We start from the raw sequence: 9,498 nt of genomic DNA on the forward strand, positions 1-9,498 counted from the left end.
TAAGAGAGTGTGCATCATTATAATGTGCTCGATTGGTCAGGTATATAGGGCTAACGGTCAGCCCGACCACAAAAGAGAGAGAGAGAGAGAGGCGGTTTGTTATAGAAACACGTGCAGCGAAAAGTTGAGTAAATGTAATATAATGACGTCACGTTGATTAACCTAATTTATAATCTTTGATCGCTAGACAGCTACAAATGACAATAAACAGTTCGGTCTACAGCATCTTCAATTAAAAAAAAAATACTGCCCGCGATCTCTGACTCTTTATGAAAAATGGCGGGTCAAAAAAGCCTTTAAATTTGAGGGGCAAGTTACACAGCGTCACGGTGCGATCACTCTTTCAATAAAGAACCATTTTAGATAGTCTTAGCTACACGATTTAGAGAATGATATGTTAAGATTCTATTGTTTTGATGTGGTATATCAAAGGGACTTAACTTAATTTACATTTTATAAGGGAAACAACTACACATTCTTTTGTTGATTAATGTTTACCTAAATAGTACAAAAATAGTAAACAGCTATTACATTATTATATTATTTTTCTAATATCAACTTATACGTTCATATGTATTGTTCAAGAGATCAGTTTTGATATAAAAATGTAACTAAATTGTTATTGTATTCAAAATCTTAAGAACTATTCAAAGATGTGACATAATTTCTTACATACTTTGAGCTTGAGCTTCTATTATTGTTTTCACCTTCCTTTGGCTCTCTATAATTATTTAATTTTTATGACGAATTGGAAATTAATCTGCTAACACAGAGGTCGGCTCTTTCGATGTCAAAGTGCGGCTCTACAGCTCTTTGCACACATATTAATAGTTATATTACTTATTGTTTAATATTCAAAACAAATATTTTACTGTAAAGTAACACAAGTTTAAACAGGATAAAAACACTCATCAGAGAACAGTGATAATTGGTGGAGTAGAGAGTACATATCGATGGTCTCGGTCGCAAACCGTCTAACTCAAAAAAATTCGATTTTCTTTTTATTACATAAATCAAAACCTAGTATGATTCCCCACAATGCCTAAAAATATTATAGAAATCTGATGAATGATTACCGAGATATAATCATTTGAACAAACCGCCTATTATTTCAAGCGCTAAAAATTTCGGCGCAAAACGAATATCGCTATATTTGTCAGTACACTTTTGATCCGAATCGTAGTCGCACGCCGTAATCACACAATTTTACAGCACAGCAGTCACAGTACTTATAGGTAAGGATATTTGATTAATTATGTTCAACTATTCTATTACATTTTATCATTTTGTAGAAATATAAACAAATAGTATTTGTTTAATATAGCATATTTCCAGATTTTCAATAACCAAACTGATTTGTTTACAATTTTTAGGCTGACATAATCCTTTGAAACTAGATCTTTATTCTAGAATCTAAATATCAATCAAAACAATATTATTCGAATTATATTTCCACAAGATTGTGCAATAAATTTAATTATTTTTAATTTACTACCATCTTTTGATTGAGGTTTTATCTACGTGAAAAGAAATGTTTTTTTTATGGTAGGTTACAAAATTCTGGCGTACATGTTCAACGACATGGTTAGTTGTCTTTAGTAAATGCTTTTATGATTAATTTTTTAACAGACAAGCCTTTCTCAACAGACCAGCCTCTGTCAACATACCAGCCTCCCTCAACATACCAGCCTCTCTCAAAAGACCAGGCTCTCAATATATCAGCCTCTCTGAACAGATCAGCCTCTCTCAACAGACCAGCCTTTCTCAACAGACCAGCCTCTCTCAACAGACCAGCCTCTATCAACAGACCAGCCTTTCTCAACAGACCAGCCTCTCTCAACAGACTAGGCTCTCAACAGACCAGCCTCTCCCAACAGACCAGTCTTTCTCAACAGACCAGCCTCTCTGAACAGATCAGCCTCTCTCAACAGACCAGATTCTCTCAAAAGACCAGCCTCTCTGAACAGATCAGCCTCTCTCAACAGACCAGATTCTCTCAAAAGACCAGCCTCTCTGAACAGATCAGCCTCTCTGTACAGACCAGCCTCTCTCAACAAACCAGCCTTTCTCAACAGACCAGTCTTACGATACAAGACACCAGCCTCTCTCAACAGACCAGTCTTACGATACAAGACACCAGCCTCTCTCAACAGACCAGCCTCTCTCAACAGACCAGCCTCTCTCAACAGACCAGCCTCTCTCAACAGACCAGTCTTTCTCAACAAATCAGACTCTCTCAACAGAGCAGCTTCTCTCAACTAACCAATCTTACCATAAAAGAGACCAGCAACTCTCAACAGATCATTCTTACCATACAAGAGATCAGTCTCTCTCAGCAGACCAGTAGTAATATACAAGACCAAACTCTCTCAACTGACCAATCTTACCATCCAAGACACGAACCTCTCTCAGCACACCAGTCTTACCATACAAGACACCAGCATCTCTCAACAGACCAGCCTCTCTCAACAGAGCAGTCTTACCATACAAGTAATCTGCATCTCTCAACTTGCCTTTCAAAACAGACCAGACGTAACACACAAAAAACTCTCTTAAATGACCAATCTTACCATACAGGACACCAGAATATCTCAACAAACTAGTCTAACCATTTAAGACACCAGTAACTCTCAACAGACCATCCTAATTCAATAGACCATTCTTACCATACAAGAGACAAGTCTCTCTCAGCGGATTAGTCGCAATATACAAAAGACCAAACTCTCTCAACAGACCATTCTTACCATACAAGAAACCAGCCTTTCTCTAAAGACCAGTCGCAACATACAATAGACCAGCCTCACATAACAGGCAATAGACACCAGCCTCTCTCAAAAAGACCAGTCTTACCATACAAGAGACCAGCCGCTCTCAAAAGACCAGTCAGACCTATCAAGAATTAAATGCGACAGATATTCGTGCACTGCAGTACAACCATGATGCTACTATCTACTTCAAAGTGAATTAGCAGATAGCTGTCAATTGCTAAGCTAGGGTCGTAAGATTATGATCTCATCTGTAGCCCCTGACAAGTTGTGCAACAGCCGAAAAAAATAAAAGTTGTCATATATGAGCACCAAAAAGCAAGTCATAAATACACATTATTATGATGATTTGCATGATTCTAAAAATATGTTGCCATTTCAATGTTTCCATGTGACGTTTATTTAAGGAATAAATTTTAAAAATAAACACATTTTTTTGTTACATTTTGTAAAATAAGTAAATATTCTACAAACCCAACACCCACCAGATTTAGTAAAATAAACTTTGAGAATAGAAAGATGTAATAAATAAAGCATAACCTTCAACAGTTAACAAGTCTAGTGCTAAATACAGACATAATTAATAAACAGTCGAAAGCGATACTAAAACATCTCTACTAAAATTAAACTGACCCAATAAAGTAGAATAAACTCAAATAAATAAAATATGAGCCCAAAAATATAATCTAAATATTATGAAGTGTTAATTATAACTTAAAAACATAAACATAACTAAAACACGTTCATTGGACAAAACGAACGAACGCGCTGCGACCGAAATTCTCGGCTCAAAACAGCTAAGTCTGCGCGCGCACAGTTAGACGGTTTGCACCGAGAAATTTAGACCGAGCAAACAGTCTATCTTTTAAAACCTGCTATAATTTTGTAAATATTAACAAAACCCATTTTAAAACTCTACAGTATAGTCAGTAGAGAGTTTCTTCGCAGATATGATTTAAAAAATTGTGTATTAGAATGATCAACAAAGAAATAATCAGTTTTTTGTCTCTCCTGTAAAATTTACATTTTTGGAGTTAGACGGTTTGCGACCGAGACCATCGATATGTTAGTGATGTAAATATTTGTAAATATTCCAGCAGCTACAATACTTGGGTATTACCTGGTATATATTTTAGTAATCACAATAATGTAAGTGGGTAAAAAGTGTATTGTTCCATGCAGTGCGGCTAAGAGAACAACTATCACTGGACAATGTATGTGCTTGTATAAGTTTTTTTAATAAATCTCTTAGCTACCAGAAACTTACTACAACAAGCAAGTTCAAGAAATACACACTTGTGTCAATCCCATTAGGAAAACTGCTTTAGCAACTTATTTTAGCTACAATATTCTCATGTGATACAAAATAAAGATATGTTTTACTAAGTTACTCATAATAATTTCCAAATTTACCTAAACAGATAAATAATGGTACTTATTGTGTTAGGTGCAAAATAAGAGTTAGGATTATAATGCATTATTTAATGTGATCAATGATTTCAATACCACGCATCCAACACAATATTTGGAGGTTTATCTGTAATCAATAATAATTGGTTTTTGCTAAATAAAAATCCATTAACAGGTTATAGCTATATTATGTTTTGTTAAAGGTTGGAAGTTGATAGGCCCATGTCTAAAAATAACTATGTACACAAATGCTATCAGTTACACTTCGTACCTTATAATATAATATGCTTATATATAAACACGCCGATAATAAAGAATGCAAAAAGTGGACGGTCTTATATTGTGTTTACAATGAGTTCGCTTTTAAAACTTGTATTAGAGTCTTACGTTTATTTTTATTGGTATATAAAACAAAAGTTGCATGTATTTAATAATAAAGTAAAATAATTTGAGTTAGGTAAGTGTCAACAAAAAGCTCCTTTACACAAATTAGTTGCAACTTTTTTCGCGCAGTTTCTTTTCCACGAACATCTACACTCGCTAATCGGGTTACTCGTATCTCAAATTTTGCTTGTGTGACAAAGCACATTTTAGCTTGCTCAACAGCTCGTCTCCTCAACAGTCTCTTATATTGGGGCTCTCTTATGTTGAGGTACCACTGTATGTACAAGTCTACACTTTAATTAACAACTATACGACGCCGTGTTTTCAAAGACATTAAATACCAATGCTGAGCATTAACTAGAAAAAATAGTTTCTATGATCAATAGAAATAGCAAATAATTTCTTGAACCAAATTTGACTTAAAGAAAATATAATTACTATTTCTGATGTTAAACTATAAATTTAAAAAAATGCTATAACGGATGTTCCTTATTTGTACAAGAAATGCGATGAATATAAACACGAGGATCGTGAAGTTCACAGAAATGAGAAATAAAATAATTAAATCACGCCTACAAATCAAACGTACACATTTTTGTAAAAAAGTATGTTAAAGCGTACACCACAGTAATTTTACAATTTCACTCTAGCATATAAAAATATACACTTGGATAGTGAAGCTAGATAAGTGTTTCTTCTATTAAATCACCATTATTGTTTTTATACCTAACTTCCGGTATATCAAATTAGATATCTTCAGATGGAAATAACATTCAATATAAACATAGAACTAAATTGCATTTGTATTTAAAAATCAAAAGAACCATTTAAATATGTTATATATTTTGTTATATCATCTGTGACTGATATTTAACAATAACTCGTCTTTTCGACCGTCGATTTCGAATTATTTAATTTTTTTTTTTGTATTGTATTGCCAAGAAGCAAATCACTGAACAACACAGGATACAGGACTACCCGCATCGCAGTAACCGAGGGACCAACAACCAATTTCACTGACGATTATAACAGAGCCACCAGGCGGATCATCCACACCGCAGCAACCTACGGAATCCCCAAAGTCGCCGAGCCATCAAGCAACTCCAGTTACGACTGCAGCGAAGCCAGCAGTTGGAGAATCAACAACAACATATCAAAACTTTGCAACACCAAGCCTCAACCCGGAAATGGAAATAAACATCAACACGTTAACCAAAAAAAATGAACTCAGCCCCACAGAGTTAGGGAAAACAACAAAGGCTCTAAAGACCATAAAGATAGTCCACGACATCTCGCAATGCAAGTTCTGCACCAAGAAGTATACAACACCCACGGAAGTCGAGGCTCAAGCGAACAAAACACACAAGTCTCAAACAGTGCAGCATCTGTCACGTTAAAACAGTTCACACCGGCAAAAAAAGCGCCACAGGCAAGTACACTATACAGAAACTGCATTTGATTGCCGCAGTTAAAAAAAAAGTTTTAAGTTCAAAATTAGTTAATTAATTGATAACCTAAAATAAGTATTTAATTAATTAAAAAAAAAATTCAGAAGTATTACTTTAACATAAACACGTAAGTAAACTTACGTAAAATGTTCGGACGACTTTTCGAAACTACTCCTTATTAAATGAATAGGAAAATAAACAAAGCAAACATGAATAATATTGTTGCTATTATTTGATGTAATTATTCCATATACACTCCACATATACATTCCACATTCTTATTAAATAAAATGAAATTGTTCAGCCTCATATCTCTGTGCTGCTCTCACAAATTAAGAGAAAGACTTATATTAGAATTATATTCTTTAAATATGATAAATCAATGGGACGTAACTTAATTTACATTTTATAAGGGAAACAACTTACCGATTCTTTTGTTGATTAACGTGTACCTAAACAATGCAAATATGGTATACATTTATTACATTATTTTATTGATTTTCTAATTAAAACATTTACGTTCGTATACATTATTTAAGAGATATGTTTTATTTTATAAATATAATTATTTTTTTTTTGTATTTTAAAGCATAAGAACCATTCAAAGATGGTATATAATTTGTCATATACTGTGTACCTGATATAGTATTAACGTTCTTGCTGTTATTCTAGCGTCAATAAAATTATTGCTATCTTTTCTTTTTAAATATAAATACAAAAAAAAAAAAAAAAAAAAAAAAAAAAAAAAAAAAAAAAAAAAAAAATGATAATTATGTTTGTAACGATCGCATCTCGGCCTTTTGGCTAAGATCAAAGTGTAGTATCTGATATGGATCTACATAAATCTTAGTCATTTGGTTGGTCAGCCCCTTTTAGGGCTGGCTGCCGGAGCCGAGAGGTGATCAATCAAGTGCAAATCTCACCATCGATCGCTGTGGGGATGCGCCCACACATCCCTTGAAGTGCACATTCCATCGAGATGAGTCACCCAGTACTTGTACTGGGTGGCTTCAAATGCACGAGTGGCTAAATTTATATTTTTTCAGCTTGACGACATCCATCTAGGAGAAATCTTAGGTGGGAGGTTCCGTCAAATACCAGCAAATCAACTAACCATCTCTCAAAGACCAACTACTCAACTTACCCAAAATAAACACTCATCACCAGCTTCACTTTGCCCATTTCAACTACTTGACCAAGCTCAAATTTTTCACATCTACAATCCTCGACACAGCAATATCACGAAGATTAAACATTATTTAACGCCATCTCCCCCGCCTTAATTGCTCGACTACGCAAGAACACCCCTACGACACAACCTCACTCTCTTTCAGACCACAATGAAACAATAAAGCAAAGCAACCTAGGAAAAACGATATCTCAACGCAAGGACACTACCTCAACTACCCTCTCCAAGTTCTACACCATTCGATTAACTCTACCATCAACGACAAGACACCAGACTCGCCCATTCAACAACGGAACATCCCTCATTGACACTCTCAAAATACAACTACCAACTAAGAATTAACCACTGCCCAACAAAGACTGTAATAATCGAAAGAAGCAAGACTAAAGGACGATAAGCGATCATGTTTTGTCATGTATTTTATGTTATTTGTAAAGAAACCAAGGAACTGGAAATTAAAAAACAAGAAATCAAAAGAAAACTGAATATTGAAACCAAGAAAAATAAAAACTAAAGTAGAATCAAATAACAATATCTCCTAATTCTGAAAAAGCCACTAACATTTTTTTCTTCAATTAAATGGTATTTTATTAGGATTAGGTAAATGGATTTAAAATAAATGGGTTTAAGTATGAAATAATATTTATTAGTATAAAAACTAAAGCATGTCTTCACAACACATAATAAAGTGTTTAACTAGCTCTGCTTGGATAACAAAATCAAATTATATATAACTATAACACTATTCCTACCGAATTTAGAAGCTAATAACTAAAAAACCATGTCACAAAAGTCAACCCAATGCACACTGACACATAAGAAAATGCATTCTGAAAAAAAGAAAATAAATAAAATTGAAAAAAATTCGAAAGAATAAGCACTTCGGTAGTAGAAAGCATGGAACTACTGCCACGGGGTTGGCCACATCACAGTTGTGGAGGTGGGCCTAGTAACCAAGCAGCTATCAGCTGTCTGTATACACTCTACTCCACCTATTCTTAATATTTTTATCTTGTCTAAAGTTATTTTATTAGTATAATATTCTTATGAATTATGAAATAAAAGCCGCATCCTTACATCAAAAGAGGCGCATACGGCTCGCGAGCCGCAGGTTGCCGTCCCTGGAAATGAATCTGCTAACATCGATTTGAAATCTGAAGAATAAAAAAAGATACTAACGTGACGAAAACTACACTTCCTTCTGCTCATGATTACCTTGAATAAGAAAATACACCTGGTTTCTTAAATGTGTTAGATATTAAAGAGTTCAATTGGGATCAGCTCGAAAAACGCCTAGACAATGTCAATGCAGATCAACAATAACGGGTTTCAAGAAGAATGATGTTCTACCACCTTCACCTTATGAACCAGTTACATATTCAGACATTAAAGTTGTTGACAATGAAGGAAGGAAACGCAAAAGCTTATAAGGGGCATAAACAAAATAAACAAGAGTAAAGATAACATTGACATTTTAAACGATATATATATATATATATATATATATATATATATATATATATATATATATATATATATATATATATATATATATATAATGAACAGAAGACGAAACCAGGATAGTAGCAACGGCTATTTATAGATCAACTATCTATATATATATATATATATATATATATAGTTCTCTTCTTGTGAGCTGTGGTTCACGCTAAATGTTTACAATCGTAGAAACGGGTTTAGTGACGCCTATTAGGGGCGGATTATTTAGTTTGAAACTATTTTAAACTTAGGGGAGATAACTAAGAGGAGGCTGCTTTCATGGGAGGGGGGAAGGTTGGGGGGTTGAGGGAAAGGTTTTTTTTTAAGTGTTTTTATGCAAATATTTTCAGTGACAACATTGGTACTGTCGAATTCACAAATTATGAATTACTGAAAAGTAAAAAAGAAAACCAAATAGCGACTTGCGATATGCCGCGGGTCGGCTCGTATGGGAATATATAAATAAAATCAGGATTATTTTTTTTAAAAACACTTACATCGAGTTAAAATATATATTTCAAGAAAAGCTCAACATAACTAAGACAGTGTAGTTAATAAACATATACATGTCTAAAATATATTAGTGTTACTTAATCCTTTTCTTACTATACTTTTTTCAGGCACTTAAGTTGCACAATGTTAACTTTTGTTTTGCTTTTTGTTTAACATACTCTTGCTTGAATATTCTTTTAAACATTAACGAATACCTATTTATTTTTAAGGTGTTTATTTGTCTTGTGTTGCTTTGATTTCGTCTTTTCCTGTCAGACTGTCTGTATAAGGTCACCAAACAATAGTACTT

General features: G+C 33.8%; 1 pseudogene; it reads left to right on the forward strand.

Moving 5' to 3' along the window:
* Positions 1-6,791: 6,791 nt before the first annotated feature.
* On the forward strand, positions 6,792-6,962 carry LOC131935360 (uncharacterized; annotated as a pseudogene).
* The last annotated feature ends 2,536 nt before the right edge of the window (positions 6,963-9,498 follow it).

Source organism: Physella acuta, unplaced genomic scaffold (assembly GCF_028476545.2).
Source record: "Physella acuta isolate Inbredline_101_S28 unplaced genomic scaffold, ASM2847654v3 ptg000142l, whole genome shotgun sequence".
Taxonomy (NCBI): domain Eukaryota; kingdom Metazoa; phylum Mollusca; class Gastropoda; family Physidae; genus Physella; species Physella acuta.